The following is a 16,824-nucleotide window of genomic DNA, read 5'->3' as shown; positions in this document are numbered from 1 at the left end:
TGTGACTCCTGAGGTTCCTAATGGTATAACTGGAAGGAAGCAGAGGCCCCGTGAGCTCTGTAGCCAGCACCTTGTTGCGGGGCTACTCCTGGCTACAGTGATGCTTGGAGGCACACAGAGTGATGTAGGCATATACCCACCTGGAGAACGTGGTGCCCTGTTACCAAGGAGATGGATCAAGGCCACCAGGGTGGGCAGCCAGCTGCCCTTGACATTGGTGCACTTTGTGGGTCCCTGTGAATGTTACACGAGACTAGGGAGCACTTGGCTAGTGTGGTTTCTTGTTACAATTGTGGCCCGAGGCTGTGGTCACACTACTGAGAGTGGAGGAGCCCATACCACCCCATAATAGCCCTAGCACTCTGTGTGTCGAGGACTATGATTGCGTGTCCTTCCCATGTGCCCAGGCCAGAGGCAGGTGGACATGAGGATTTATGTCATCCCATCTTTATCCAGTCCACACTGTGAGCTGGTCACCCTGTGCACGCTCAGATCATCCTGACATGCCTCCACCACAGCTGGTGTTTGGACACGTTCTTACCGGCCTATGATGGCTTCGGCCACTGCAGTCTGCCATGGGTTTTGTAACCAGAAGCTGTTGAGAAGTAGAGGACAGACCACAGGGGCTTCAGCCACCCACCAGCTCCTCCTGATTATGTCCAGGCCTTGCCACCATCACCTCCTCTGGGTCTCTTGCCTTGGTGGCGTAAGTCCCCACCATGTGGGCAGCAGGTAGAAGAAGCAGCTCCCTCAACCCTGTAGCCCTTTCTGGGATATTCTTGGGTCCTACACTGTCCCCCCTGGGCCACAGTCCCCTGGTTCCCAGTGGGCTCTGTGCCTTTCTCTTCTTGGATGATCTCCCTCGCCTCTACTGTGAGAAAAGTGGAAGACCGAACATATGGGTACAGAAGCGCCCCGCCCTCCCATCCCTGTGGTCCCAGACCTCAAGGCCAAGGCCTGATGATTTTTTTTTTAACTGAAGATTTCCTCCTTGGCTCACAGTGGAAGCCTCCTGCTATGGTCTCTGGTGGCCTTTCCTTGGCACACATGTTTCTTTCTTTTCTCATGAGACCCCTAGCTTTGTTGGGTTAGGAGCCAGCGAGGACCTTGCTAACTTTGCCTCTTCTAATAAGACCCATCTCTGACAGATCCCCGGAGCCCTGAGGTGCCCTGGGAACCAGAACTCACAAGTTTCCATTACACGGCTCATCCCCAGCTCTATCCACATCACTGTTATTGAACATGCGCGTCCTCTGGTTGCCTGTAGAAGAAAATGCAGTCATGACCCGGTGGCCAGCCTACTTGGCACACCAAAGCATAGTGCACCAAGCTCCCTGAATTCTGAAGTCGTGCGAGTAGCAGGTAGCTGGCCTGTGGGTGAGTTTGCACCCTCTGCATCTCCTTTAATGCGCTTCTTCCACATAGGGTGTATTCACACCTGGTGGTGTGAGCATTTCGGTGTCCAGTCCGAGGTAACGTGCTAACCTATCACAGTTAGAGGTTTCTACTATGTAAGTGGTTGTTCACATGCCTTAAAGCAGACGCTATTCCCTGACTGTCTCTGGAGTGGTTTATCTCCAAGCCCTTTACCGACCCACACACATTGCTGTTCTATCAGGGGATGCTGGGGTCACAGCGGCAGTCGTCCACTGTCCTTTCGCTGGGTGACGTGCCCTCCAGGATGACAGAGCCCAACCTCCCTGTACTGGCTTTATGTCAATTTGACACAAGTTACAGTCACTCTGGAAGAAGGAACCTCAGTTGAGAAAATTCCCTCACCAGATTTGCCTGTGGGCAACTTAGTGGTACATTTTCTTGACTGATGAAGGATGCGGAAGAGCCCAGCTTGCTGTGAGCAGTGCCGCCCTGGGCTGGTGGTCCTGAGCGCTGGTAGAAGGCAGCTGAGGAAGCTACTAAGCAGCGCCCTCCAGGGCCTCTGCATCAGTTCTTGCCTTGGGGTTTCGGAGCTGTATCAGTTCCTGTCCCGACGTCCCTCAGTGATGGATTGTGCTGTGGAAGTGTAAGCCGAAATAAACCCCTTCCTCCCCAAGTCGTGTCTGTTGTGGTCTTTTATCATAGCAATAGAAGCCCTAACTAAGAGAGCTTCATTCCAGATAGTTCCATAGAGAGAGACTTTGTGGGTTTCACCTTGCAGACCTTGCTGAGGACAGTAGCCGTCTCTCTGCTCCCTAAGCTGGTGTGTCAACAAAGGGCATTCCACCTACGTCCATAGACTGGAAAGAAGATTGTAGCCCAGGGTGGGCAGCTGGGAGCCACAGGTGAGGCGGGCCCCAGGACCACCTAGAAATGCTGTCCCTTGAGCTGAGTTGGAAGTGATGGTGGCAGGAGCGGCCCAAGAGAATGAAACAGGCCAAAGGAACCCGTCTGCGGTGTGGCTTACTGCCCTGCGCCAGGCCTGCCAAGGTCTACCCTGGCCCTCTTGTTCTGTGTGTCTCATTGATACTTCCCCTTTCTGGGCCAGCTGGAGGTACCTGGCTCCTGAGTCTTGCTGAAGGAGTTGTATTTGAATTAAGGAAGGTCTCAGAGGCCGGCAGAAAGTATGTCCACTAACTCTACAGGTACTAGTAAGCACTCAACATGTTTTAGACCCTAGAATGTGCTGGGCCAGGGCAGAAAGTCAGAGGAAAATGCCCATATGATTCTTTCCCCTCCCCCCACCTCAGGGTGGGATACAACTTCTCATAGGAATAAAAATTTACTTCTCACTGCCCTGTAGGGGTATTCTTCAAAACCTGTTACTTTGTATATAATTGGATATCCCTGTATACAGTATCAAGACTATACTGTGGATAGACAGATACATTTTGATCAATTAGACCTCAGTAAAGCTAAAGGATATAAAGTTACAATGTAGAATAGCATTGTGTCTACAACACACACACACACACACACACACACACACACACACACACACACACACCCCTTTCCCTCCCTTGCCCTCATATTTCTGCAAACTCATATTTACACAGAGGCATCCTATGGGGCAGTACTCATCCGGGCTCCTGTATGCTGTCCTGATAGGAGTTGTCCCTCCCCTTCAGCTCCATGTGAAGGCCAATCTGGTTGGTTGGGATTATGGTCTGCTTGAGAAGGGCCACAGACAACCCAGCAAACAAGAACAGCATTACTTATGACCAAGGTAGCCATCTAGGGCTAGGTCTGGGCTCTGTGATGCAGGGAATTGTTTCTTTCTATTGTTTGGTTCTCAGGGTGACCTCCTGTCAATGCTAGTTATCACCTTAATGGGATCTAGAGTCACTTAGGAGACAAACCCTGGGGCGTGTCTGGGAGGGAGTTTTTAGTCTGGGTTAACTGGGATCGGAGTAGCTGGCTGGAGTGTGGGCAATACCATCCCACGGGTTGGGATCCTACACAGAGGAAGTAAGCTGAGCACCAGGATTCATCTTGGAGTCTCCACTTCCTGACTGAACGCAATGTGGCCAGCTCCTGCCGCCATGCCTTCTCACTGTGGTGAGCTATGAGCCCAGATAAACTTCCTTCAGTGGCCTTTGTCAGGTATTTTCTCATAGCGCTGAGAGAGGAGCTCATCTACCTCAGGAAGGAGGGTCTCTTTAGGGCTACTTTCTGGAAGTCTCACCCACCACCTTTCAGAGTCTATAACTTGGTCATCTAGGGAGACTGGGTCTTGTTGCCATAGACGATGAAAGAATGGATGGGGTGGGGAACATGAGCGGCCCATCACGCCACAAGACTAGGTGACCTGGTGGGGTCCACAGGACAGAATAGGGAAGCAATCTCGTGAAGTCATGTCTTGAGACAAAGAGCCTTCGCCCTCTAAGAACATGTGTCTTGTTGGGCTGTCTCTCCAAGATCCAGCCTGCTTCATATCTGAAAGCTGTGCGCGTGAGTGGCCGTGGTTCCCTCTCACCATGCCCCTTAGTCTGACTGTCTGACTAGCTTTTGATCCAAACCAGGGAGTAGCATCGTTTTTTCTTTTATTTTCTTTCAAGCCAGCTGTTCTTGTTGGGAGGACAGATTTTAACAGACCCAGTCAGAGCCTTTTGAGCCTGGGGTTTTGTGGAAGAGGTCAGTCAGCTTGGTGGCCTCGTTTCTAAGCCCCAGGTTCTTATCCCAGCATGCCTGGGCACACACAGCCACTTTTCTTCATCCCTTTGATGAGTTGACTGTATTTACTAGGAGAGTCACAAATCAATGTCATCCCAGGGTTGAGACAGGTGACAAAGGCAGGTGGGCCAGAGGGATGATAAGCCTCCAGTTCTATTCAGCCAACCTATGTGGGGAGCTTTTTATCACTAACCATAGAAGACCTCAGCGGAGTACCACACTTAAATATGGGCACGAGACCTGGTACCACAGAGGCACTGAAAGCAGATGTGAGGGAAGAAAACTCAGCAGGCAGGTGTCAATAGGAGTTGGTACTGTATCAGCAGGTAGCCACTGTGGCTGTGCCTCAGGATGAAGTATTCTACAGGGACACAAAGAATTGCTCAGGCTAGCCCACAGAGCTGTGTCCTTGCATCCACAGTCAGCCATGGCCTGTCCTCCCCCGCTGTAACTTGAAATTGACTGTCATGGGAAGATTTACACTGTGGAAATAGAATCAGGTCAGAGCCTGAGGCAGGCTGCAGCCCTCACCTACTGGATTCAGAAGTTCATTATTAAATATGAACAAAGGCTGAGAGAATAATAGGTGGCGATAACTCAGGACCGTAATACATACCACACCCTAGCCTGGAATGTGTACTGTGCAACAGAAGGAATTCTGGCATAGGGGACGGGTCTCTTTTCTCTCCCTCTGACTGGTAGAGCTGAGGGAAGTGAGCAAGGAAATGGGCTCCCTGCTTTTCCCTCTCCCCTCCCGTTGGTCCTTTCTCTGTTTTGTTTGGTGGAAAGGACTTCCTTTAAGTGTCTGCAGGGCTGTATGGGAGCCCAGGCTAACAGTCCAGTGGACTGTCAGTCCTGTCTACCCGTGGCTCCAGTTCCTGGGCCAGGGTTCAGCTCTCTCAGGATGTAGAACTCACAAACAACCACCAGGGTGCAGTATTTCCTGCCACAGGTTCTTTTCAGGAATGGTTGACCCCTGGGGTGACCAGAGCCCTAACCCTTGGTGCCTCTGACCTTTTCTAGGAACCCCAGGGGCATTTGAACCTAGCACAGAAAGAACTTTATAATGTTTCTGCTCTTCCTTCCCTGTGAGGTAGTTTCCTGGCTGCCTGGGCCCCCAAGGGATGTTCTTCAGAGGTACTTATGACCTGGGTGCTTATTGAGAAAGCAGCTCCAGAATCCCGGGCAACAGTTGAGAAGGCAAAGCTCCCCAGGCTTGTGAAAATGTAAGAGGACAAAATGATGGGTGGCTGTCGTAGTCAGGGTGACGATTGCTGTGATGAAACAGCATGACCAAGGCAACTTGGAGAGGAAAGGGTTGATGCAGCTTGTTTCCATAGAAGGGTGCTGCTTACCGACTTAATCTTCTTGACTTGCGTAGTCTGCTTTCTTATAGAACCCAAGACTACCGGCCCAGGGGTTGCACCACCCACAGCTGGGTTCTCCTCCATCAATCACTAATTAAGAAATGTCCCGCGGTGTGTGGTGGTAGAGCACACCTCTAATACCAATACTCGGGAGGCAGAGGCAGGTGGATCTCTGTGAGTTCGAGGCCAACCTGGTCTACAAAGATCCAGGACAGCTAGGACTGTTCCACAGAGAAACCCTGACAAAAACAAAAACAAAAACAAAAAAACCGAAGTCCTACAGGCTTGCCTACAATCTGATCTTAGAGAGGCATTTCTCAACTGAAGCTCCCTCTTCTCTGACAACTCTAACTTGTGTCAAGTTGACTTAAAACTAGCCAGTACAGGGACTCTGGCCAGCTGGACTAAATATACCCATCTAAATGTATCTGACAGGCACATGGGGGTGGGGGGGGGCAGAGTGGCCACTGTTAGATCTCAAAGAAACCTGGCACCAATAGCTAACTAAGGTGCTATATTAACTTATCAAAGTAGCCTGGCGGTCAGTCTCTTTCCACATCTCAAGTACCTGTTACAGAGTCTCGGCTCTTCTCAGCACTCAAGCCCACCCCTGCTCCCTACCCTAAATCTCTTCATCCCCTGAGTTTTGCTTCCTTTCCCCCAAGCTTCTGATCCCTATATGACCCAGCCATTTTGGCCATGTGCTGTATTGGTTCTCTTTGCCCTCTTGACCTCTTGGTTTTTCTCCCTCTCCTGGTCCCCTCTCTTGCCCCTTTCTCTTTTTTTCCTCTCTCGCTCTCTCTCACCTCTTCTCTCATGGCCTGATCTATTCTGCTGGCCATGTTCAGTCTGGACCCCTTCAGATACCCCTGACTGTTCCTTCCCTCATATCTACAATAAAAACCTCTTTCACCATACCTGGGAGCAGCCAGTGTCCTCATTCTCCCTCAGCTACCGTGTCCCAGCTTTTCAAGGGAAGTTTGGGAATTTGTTTGTAAGGAATCTTCAAGATACACAGGAAGGTGCAAAGCCCAATGTCAGTCACACCAGGAGCAGCTCCTGTCCTGTTTTCTGTCCTGAGAAGCCATACTGAGAAACCATCCAGTGAGCATACTGGATGGTTTGGCTGAGTATCCAAGGAGTCTGGGCAGTGCTTGTAGGGTCTCAGGCCCTGCTGAGACCACATTTTACCTGTAACTATTCTTTCTTCCAAACATCAACAAAGAGAGGGGTCTTGGCCAGGGCCTGAGGCTAGCCCTCAGCCAACTCACCACCTCCAGAGCATGGGACATGCAAGCACCTTTATGATCCGGCGCGGTGGTAGAAGCAATTTGCAAAGTGAGTACAGTGCTTGCCTGACATAGGCTCAACCACAGGGAGGAACCATCTCTCCACCATGTTTATTTCATAAATTGCCAGGAAGCCATGGATCCTCTGGGAGGTGCAGTGCTCACACCCACCGTGCCTAGGCCAGAGAAATGCTCAGCATTGTTCTCTGGAATGCCTGGACCATGAGGGGCTTTGGCTGTCCTGGGAGCTGCCACTGCTCTGTGGGAAGATTCTGATGTTAGGGCTTTGCGAGGATCAGAGGGCCAAGGAGTGCCGCCAAGATCACACCATCCAACAGACCTCACTCAAGAGGTTTATTGGTGTGTGTGTGTGTGTGTGTGTGTGTGTGTGTGTGTGTGTGTGTAAGGCTACCTTTGAGTAGGGATAAGAGAGGGAGGGAGAGAGAGACAAACAGAAAGAGGAAGAGGAAAAGGGTCACCGGGTGGTGGTGGCGCACGCCTTTAATCCCAGCACTTGGGAGGCAGAGGCAGGCGGATCTCTGTGAGTTCGAGACCAGCCTGGTCTACAGAGCTAGTTCCAGGACAGGTTCCAAAGCCACAGAGAAACTCTGTCTCTAGAAACCAAAAAAAAAAAAAAAAGAGAGAGAAAAAGGGTCATGGTAGTGAGGGCTTTTTAATGGGTATGTTTTTTGAAGTCTAGAGAGGGAAAGAAATCTGAAACATTTTTCATTTTTACGTATTTACATTTAAAACAAGCTCCAGGTAGAGTTTGTCTGTACCCCATCATCTTCTTTGGAGACCTTGGGGTCACTGCTAGGAGCTGGGGGTCTCTGTCATACTGTCATAGTAAGTTTTTTCCACTAAACTTTTTTTTTTTTTTGGAGGCAGGATTTCTCTGTAGCTTTGGTGCTTGTTCTGGAACTAGTTCTGTAGACCAGGCTGGCCTCGAACTCACAGTGACCTGATTACCTCTGCCTCCCGAGTGCTGGAATTAAAGGCATGCGCCACCGCCACCCAGCCCATGAAACACTCACTTTAAATATTCCCCAGATCTCTAAAAAGTTTTGAGAACCATTATTTATTGAGTATATCTAAACTAAACAAACTTTGCTTGCTTTTATATACTGGTTTTAGGCTTAGCTTTGGAAGCATATATAGGAGGCTAAATAAATCTTATTCCTGTGCTTAATAACATTAGTACTTAGCATGGCTACAAGTACAGTACTGAACACATTAAAGACTTTGATCATTTATCAGGTGACTGAGTGTTAACTTGCTGTCTTAATTATCTTCAACAGTTTACAATAAGTTAATAGTTTACAGTAAGACTAGGATCTTATAGCTCTATACCTGTTATATTTGAGCCTTAAATTTTTGAGTTGAAGATCCATTAACATCAAAATAAACCATCAGTTCAGTACAAAGAGACTGAAACTTTACTGATCTTATGTAGTGTACTTGTTAGGAATTTTTCCCAACGTGAGCTCTCTGCCTATGTAAAAATCCCAATCAAGCCAAATTAAGAAATATCCAGGTTTAATGGGATTCCTGCTCTCTTGGGTGGCCCCAAGGGGGAACCGGGAGGCCACAAACACAACCATTGGCACTGTGTTCCTCTTCTGGGAACTCACTTAAATACCCTGTGGGACATAGCATGCTGGGATTTGGAGTCCAGACCAATACAACTCTCAGGCCTGGGGGCTGGGATAGATGTGAGGGGCTGGTGGCTATACTCCCAACTTAACATTTCAGACTCTTTGGATATAGGGATGACAGGAAATTGAAGTGATAATTGTGACCAACAATTTAGGCTCTCTAGGAAAAAGGGGCGTTGACTCAAGTCTGGCTACTTCCTGCGGGTATATGGTGATGTGGGGAAGGGGACAGCTAGGTGTTGGTGGGTCCACGTTTAGCGTGAAGTGTGGCTGGAAATGTACTGTCATCCCGGAGATGTCAGGCATCTCTTCCTTGGGGGAGGTGAGAAAGCAGGTGTCTAGGAAGAAAATATTGTTATTACCAAAGATGAATGTGCCAGGATGAGGAGCAGGTAGGCCCTTCACTGTGGCATCCTGGAAAACCGGAGGGTGGAGGGTCCTATCTGCTGGACAGAACAAGCATCCTGAGTAGGTGCCCGCTTGAGCCTAGAGAGATGGTACAAACATGGGTGTCCCAGGAGCTTGGCAGCTTAGGTGGTGGTGAGAATTACCATGTGAGGTCCTGTCCATCGAGGTTTGAGAGACCTAGGAGTTAACTGTTTGAGGAGTACTCTGTCCCCTGGTAGAGCGGGGCAGGTTTAGGGGCATTAGTGTCCATTGGTGTGGGGGCAGGGAGACAACCGTCAGTGTGTGAATGGAGAAGGGACCTTAAAAGGGAGAGGTAGGCTAGGTACCCCACCAGTGGAGAAGTTTGGACTGGGAGGTGATGGTTAAGGAGAAGGGGCCTGCCATAAAGTGGCTCAAAAGGGCTCAGGCCCATAGGGGAATCTGAGGTGGCCCTGAGGCAAGTAAAGGCAGTGGGGAGAAGGGAGGGCCAAGATAACCTGAGTTCAATGGAGAGCTTGGTTAGTTGTTTGATTGGCCCTCTCCACCTTTCCTGAGGATTGTGGATGGTAGGGGGTATGGAATTTCCAGGAGATGTTGAGAGCTTCTGACATGAACTCCGTGACCCTGAGCCACCACATCTGCTGTTTCCCTAGAGACCGGGAATGCTTCTATCCCTCCTGTAAAAGTGTCCACAAGTGTTAAGAGATAAGGGAGTTTTTCATGAGTAGGCATATGAGTGAAATCAACATGCCAATCTTCGCCCGGTTGGTGTCCGCCAAGCTGGTGTAGAGACTGACATATGTGGAGAGCCCCTTGTGGGTTAGCCTGGGCACACGTCTGGCAGGAGGAGTGAACCTGTAAAATATGATCTTAGAGATGGGTGGGGTCAAAAAGGGTCTTTAAGAAGCAGAACAAAGCTTTGGGGAAGTGGCTAAGGATATCTCCATCCAGTAAAGGTGCCGGGCAAGCAGGTATCACTAAGAAAGAATGAGAGAAAAATTGTCCTGCAAGAATGCAGGCCAGTGGCAAAGTTTTAAGTGGGGAGGAATGTGTTCTGTCTACCCCCATAACTGAAATTGGTGGGGGAAACTTAAGGCCCAAGTGCGTAAAAGTAATGGACTTACCCACTACCTGCAGCTTTACCCTAGGCTCAGATAGGGTTACATGATAAACCAAGTCTGGGCAGCGTCAATCCTCTGCAAGGCTGAGACGTTTGAAGACTGGCACAGTTTCACTTGCCGATGTTGGTGAAGCTGAACCTCCGAGCATGGCATAGAGGACAAGCCTGCATGGGGCATTGTGATTTCCAGTGTCCAGGTTGCTGGCAGATAGGGCATAAACTCAAAGGAGGCATAGTGCAATATCGTGACACATGACCATTTAGGCCACACTTGAAACAACTTGCCTGTGAGGTTGACTTAGGCTGGGCACCATCAGGATAGATCCTTGTGGTTGGCTTCCCTTGTCCCCCTTCCTGTGACCTTAGGGCAGCTGCTAAGACCTGGGCCTGTAGATTGTTGTAACTTTGTCTGTTGGGAAGACTCAGCCTCTTGGGCATTAAAACTTTAAAGGCCATTTTCACCAATTCTCGTATAGGAGTTTGGGGGACCTTCCTCAACCTTTCCTAACTTTTTCCTAATATCTGGTGCTGACTGAGAAATAAAATTGGTAAGCAGAAGGATTAGTAGAAAAGGAACCTAGCCACTTTTCTATCTGAGAGAGATCTGGAAGAGAAAAGGGAACATGAACTTTCATAAGGCCATTGACTCCCATCACCTCCTGGAGAGGACAGAGAAGGGCAGAGCTATGGTGGGATCTGGTATGGGAGGAGACTGGGCTAGCTCAGTGCACAGAGGGGGCCCAAGGGTGGGGAGATGAGGTAGAAGGGGAGGAGGAGAGGAAGGTGAGTAAGGTGGAAATTGATCTTGAACCTCTGGATTGGGAAGGAAGGAGGTAGATGGGGAAGGAGAGGAATGTGGAGAATGTTGCTCCACAGGAGGTGGTTGGGTAGTGTGGGCTTGAGGGAGTGGGAGAAGGGCCAGTGCCTCTGGCTGCATGGTGCTGCGAGATACTGGCTACTAAGGGAAGGGCAGGAGTGCAGAGCCCAAAAACCATGGACATATGTAAGCTCTGTCCATTTGTCTTCATGGCGACAAAAATTTTCTAGGTCCCAGAGGATGGTAAGCTCAAGGCTTCCTTCTGGTGGCCATCACATCCCATTGTCAAGATCGTATTGAGGCCAAATCTTAGTGCATAGGGAAATTAGCTGTCCAGGACAGATTGTGTCAGACAAACCCAATTTATAAAGATTTTGTAAGAGGCATCCCAGGGGAGACAGCGTATCTGACTTTGGACTGTAAGTGCCCATTTTAAAGTCTATGCCCAACCAAAGGGCCTAAGTCTATTACAGCTCTTAGACCTAACGGGGTTGTGGGAGATTGAAGGCTAGGCATCCTTGGAGCAAACAAAGTCCACCTAAGCTAGGCCCGGTCTTGCCGGTCTAGTCACTGCTGAGATCAAACTCTTGGCATGAGTTCTGGCTTCAACAAGAGTCAAATAATCAACAAAAATAAGTATGAATGGGTCCCCCCAAAACCCTATAGCATCGACAAGGAAAAGGGACTCACCAAGACACAGCCACTATAGCCCAGGAGCCGGTTTTAGTGTGGTGTGGAGAGCTCAGATTGTAGACTAGGGGGCTTTCGAGGCCACACGGAAAGACCACCCTATCTTGGTGGAACCTCCAGATATTAGGAATTTTCTCTAATGCAAGCTCTCTGCCAACGCAAAAATCTCAATCAAGCCAAATCAAACAAGCCAAATTAAGAACTATCCAAGTTTAATGGGAGTTCTGCGCTCTTGGGTGGCCCCAAGGGGGAACCAGGAGGCCAGGACCTGGCATGCTGGGATTTGGAGTCCAGACCAAAGCAACTCCCAGGTCAGGGAGCCTGGGACGGATGCTAGGGGCTGGGGACTATGTCCCCAACTTAACAGTACTATTATAGAATATCATATTTTTTGTATGACTCAGTTTATCCAAATAGATAAAGCTTAACAAAGCTTTACCAAGACAAAGAAGCTTATCTAAATTTTCTAGAAGCTTGATGTTGAACAATTAGCAAAGACATATGTAGTTACACATCCATCTTAAATCAGTTTTTGTTAGTGGGACAGTGGTGGGGCATGCCCTTAATCCCACCACTCAGGAGGCAGAGACAGGAGGATCTCTGTAAATTCAAGGCCATCCTGGTCTACAGAGTAAGTTCCAGGACAGCCAGGGCTGCACAGAGAAACCCTGTCTTCTTGAAAAACAAACAAACAAAAAAAATCAGCTTTTGTTAATCTAAGTAGACTTTTGTAACTTTAAATTTTTATCGTTATATACAGTATGTTCTAAACCAGAGCTGAATCATATATATAGTATGTTGTAGCAAATATAACCTTAAATTTTTATCATACAAAAATCCATACTAATCCAAAAATATTTTGGAGACTTGTTGCTTCCTTAATTAAAAGGAGATACAAAGATAAGCAGAGAGCTCATTAGGACTAAGAAGTCTGACAACTGTTGGTCTATGCAGGCTCTAAGCGTGCAACTTGTGACAACAGAGGAGACGAGTCACACTGGGTTGCTTGTGATGACGCGGCTGCTGGTGCCGGATCACTGAGGGCAGGCTGGGGAGCACCTAGTTCTGGAATGTGGGTTCACCAACACCTGATTTACCCTGCACCTTCTTTTCTGAGACAGGGTCTTATTGGCCTGGAACTCACCAAATACGTGAGGCAGACTGGCTAGCAACCTCCAGTCGCTACCTGCGCAGTGCTGAAATTACAAGCATGCACGACGACGGTGTCTAGTTTTTGGTGTTATTTTGTTTTACATGGATATTGGGGATCAAACTCTGGGGCTTGTGCTGGGATTACAAGCACGTGCCACTGCACCTGGCCTCTTTTTTTTTCCTTTTACATGCAATTTGGGGACCAGACTCAGAGGCTTATGCAGGGATACTCTGCTGACTGAGTCCTCCCTCAGCCCTTTAAAAACTAAATATCGGGGACACAAACAAAGCATCTAACAATGTCCTAGAAATGTCTCGGGGACTTGTGACCATCTGGCATCCAGAGCTGTGTTCTGCCTCGGACAGAGGCTGTTGCTTGCTATCACCTCTGAGTGAAGAGTCCAAGAATAAGAAAATAGAAATGTAGATTCCAGAAATAGGAATGAATGTACAAATAAAGAAATATAAAGTTGTAAGCCTAGAAGAATGAGAGCAGACTGTCAGCAGCTTTCTCAGTAGCTCAAGGATTAACTATTAACAGTGGGCTACTCCGCTTTACAACCCCTAGCTCTATTCACAGGGCCAAAGCATCTCTCTGCAAACTGAGAGCTAGCCTACGGGTATGTGCTGAGTCAACATTTAGGAAATAGATATATGACATCTGGGTTATGCATTATCCCTGCATGTAAAACGGGCAGCATCAAAGGGGAAAGCACGGGGCTTCAGTAAACATCACCTGGAAGTACCAAGGAAGACAATAAATTAAATGCAAACACTAGTTTAACTGAAAAACTCTGTTAATGGAAATTAAGCAAGGCAATCTGTATCTGAGATTTACCTTGAGATTGTAAAAACTCCTTTGTTCAGAACTAATGCTTGGTGCCCCTACTATAAAAAGATGAGTTCAGAAACTGGCCTTTGACACAACCTAATAAAATCCATCTCTGGCTGTGGTCTCAGCTAGCTGACAAGCTCTTCATGCTTCTATGGAGATCTTTTATTTTATTTTATTTTCTTGGATTCTAGTTTCTGGAATAAAGTTTGCTTCTGAAGGTTTATTAGACTTTGGTGGTCTGTCCCCATCTTTGCGTAACCCCCCCTGGACCCAACACTCAGATGTCAAATATACAGTTGCATGCTGACTGGCCCCTGTTGGTCCTTCACACCATCACTGCCCAGAGTGACCGCAGCTGAGCACCCAGGCTCCTGAGCACCTGTTCCTTGTCAGGTCCAAAGAAGACTCCATTTCCCCAAATTCCAAAAGCCAGAAGGGTCAAATTTTGGCGTTCACTAGCGTATCAAAGTTCATGCTGGCCTCCAGGCTCCCTCAGTATTACAAGAGCCAGTTACACATTTCAAACTCCTTACCTTGTCCCTTCCCTAAACTTCCCTCCAGCTCATGGGCTTCTCTTCCTTCAGTGACTCATTCTCCATAGGACTCTGTTATGTGTCCTCCACTCCCCCCTCCATGTTCCTGCTTCTCTCATGGCCAGGTCCAGTCTGCTGGCCATGTTCAGTCTTTCTCTCTCTGCTCTGGATTCTCCCAGGGGCACAAGTGGAGTTTGGCAGGAGACCCTCCCTCCAACACCTTCCTGCTAGGGGAAGGGCTTTGAAGTGTGTAACGAGTATTTGTGAGTAGTGGCAGAGGGAGCCTGAGGCTGGAATGGACTTTGATAAGCTGATAGGCAGCGCAGGCACACTTATGTGGTGGTATCCACCCTTCTGCCCTGGAAAGCTGACCAGCAGTGGGAGCTCAGCCTGGATTGAAGGAAAGTCTCAGGATCTCGAGGACGGGGAAGGCCAGTCTGCCACAGTTCTTGTTTGAGCTTGTGCAGGGGAAGAGTCATGGCCTGGAGATAATCCCCCACCCCAGAGAAGGGGATCAACAGTGACCCCTGTTTGTACTTCATAGTGTGCTAGTGTAAGGTCCAATGGAAACCCCAATTCCCCAAGTTCAAATGCAGTTCAAATGTCCAGAAATGTGTTCAACTTGGAGTATAGGAGGATTTCTGGTGGGTAAAAGCCAGCATTCCTAGGGGAACTTGTGAAACTGCTTCCCACTTCCCATTTCCCTATCTCTGGCAAAAGGGATGGGTGATTCTCCCAGTAACATAAGTGTGCCTGCGCTGCCTATCAGCTTATCAAAGTCCATTCCAGCCTCAGGCTCCCTCTGCCACTACTCACAAATACTCGTTACACACTTCAAAGCCCTTCTCCAGCTCCTAGACTCCCCTTCTTCCAGAAACCCATTCTTATTACCTTCCAGATTGTTCCCTCTTGCTTCTCTCTACTCTCTCCATGACAGCTTTGGCAGTTTGGAATAAACCTTGCCCTTTTCTACCCCATGGGGCTGCTATTTTGTTTTACCATGCCCCTTGCATATACCAGGAGAGTCAAAATACTCAGAGAAATTTCTAAGGCTGCTGTGAAGTTGGCAGCCTGGTGTGGGTGGAGTAAGGAGGAATGAGGTGTAGGGGTGGGGTGGGATGGAGGTTGGATAGGGTAGGGGTAGACCACAATTCTGCTTGGTGGTGGGAGACGTGAGGAGAACAGCCTGTGTGATGTGTGTCATCAGGACCCTTGCCCTTGAGTCCCTGCTGTGAGCTATGCTCTCCAGCACTCGGACACAGCCTTGACCTGAGCGGAGTGCCATGCTGGGGTCAACAACAACTCCTACAATGCTGACCAGCCACCAGGCCCAAACTCCAGCCACCACCCCTATCCAAAGTCCAGGAGAATATGCTGTCCTCTTGCCTCAGGACAACTTTGAAACTGCCCGTGTGAGCCTGGTCCAGCCACCGCCCCCAGGGCTGTATTAATCAGGTGTTCCTCCTTCACACACCACTGGGGCTGGGACTCAAAGAGACTTGGGCCATGTTCCTGCTTCCTTCTCTCCACTCAGTCTGTCACTCTGTCTAGTGAACACAGCCTGGCTTCAGTTTGTTGGGACAGGCTACATCTGGAAGGACTAGCAGTTCTCTCCCGTCTCAGGATCCCATAGTGTCGCAGAGAAGCCTCAAGCTGCTGGGGCCAACCAGCCCTCAAGGCATAGAGTGAGACCTGGCTAGTCAGAGTCCCTGCCACCTCCTCTGGAATGTTCCACTTCAAAGCAACTTTCCAGTCAGAAGTGGGGGCCTCTCCCCTTCCTGTTTGCTTCCTGTATCCCAAGTCCCTCTAAGCCAGGCCTGGGTCTTAGGTATTTCTGAGTCCCCAGCAATTTTTTTGTATGCAGTAGGGGCTCAGTAAACGTACCTGAGAGACAAGCTGGCCGCAAGTCAGAAAGCTGGACAGTTCCATGTGAGTAAGAATCCAAGGGTCCAGTTGTGAATTCCAGCACCCAGCACCCTGTCCCTTCCTATGTGCTGAGTGTTAAGTTGGGAGCATAGACCCCAGTCCCTCGCATCTATCGTAGCCCCCGGGCCTTAGGGTTGTATTGGTCTGGACTCCAAATCCCAGTATGCCAGGGAGGGGTCAGGACCACTCCCACAGGGTATTTAAGTGAACTCTCAAAAGAGGAACACATGGTCTCTTTCCACTCCCGCCAGTGGTCGCATTGGCGACCTCCCAGTTCCCCCTCGGGACCACATGAGAGCGCAGGAATCCCATTAAACCTGGATATTTCTTAATTTAGCTTGTTTTGACTTGTCATGATTGGGATTTTGTGTTGACAGAGAGCTCACTTTAGGAAAAATTCCTAACATCTGGAGGTCCCACCAGGTTGGGCAGTCTTTCCGCGTAGCCCTAGGCCACGTGTTGAAAGCCCCCTAGTCTACAATCTGAGCTCTCCACACCCTGCTAAAACTGGCTCCTGGGCTACAGCGGCTGAATCTTGGTGAGTCCGTTTTTCTTGTCAATGCTATAGGGTTTTGGGGGGACCCATTCGTACTTATTTTTGTCCATATCAAACTCTTGTTGAAGCCACAAGCTCATGCCAAGAGTTTGATCTCAGCACCGGCTAGACCAGCAAGACCAGGCTTGGCCGAGGTGGGATTTGTTTGCTTTAGGATGCCAAGCATTCAATTTCCACAACCCCATTAGGCCTAAAAGTTATTTTAGCAGACACGATGTAATAGACTTAGGCAACTTGGTTGGGTATAGACTTTAAAATGGGCACTTGCAGTTCAAAGCCAGATCCGCTGTCTCCCCATGGATGCATCTTACAAAATCTTTTTAAATTGAGACTCTCTGATACAATCTGTCCCAAATGGTTAATTTCCCTATGCACTAAAATTTGGCCTCA

Source organism: Microtus pennsylvanicus, chromosome 9, assembly GCF_037038515.1.
Source record: "Microtus pennsylvanicus isolate mMicPen1 chromosome 9, mMicPen1.hap1, whole genome shotgun sequence".
Lineage (NCBI taxonomy): Eukaryota > Metazoa > Chordata > Mammalia > Rodentia > Cricetidae > Microtus > Microtus pennsylvanicus.
This window is presented reverse-complemented; position numbering follows the sequence as displayed.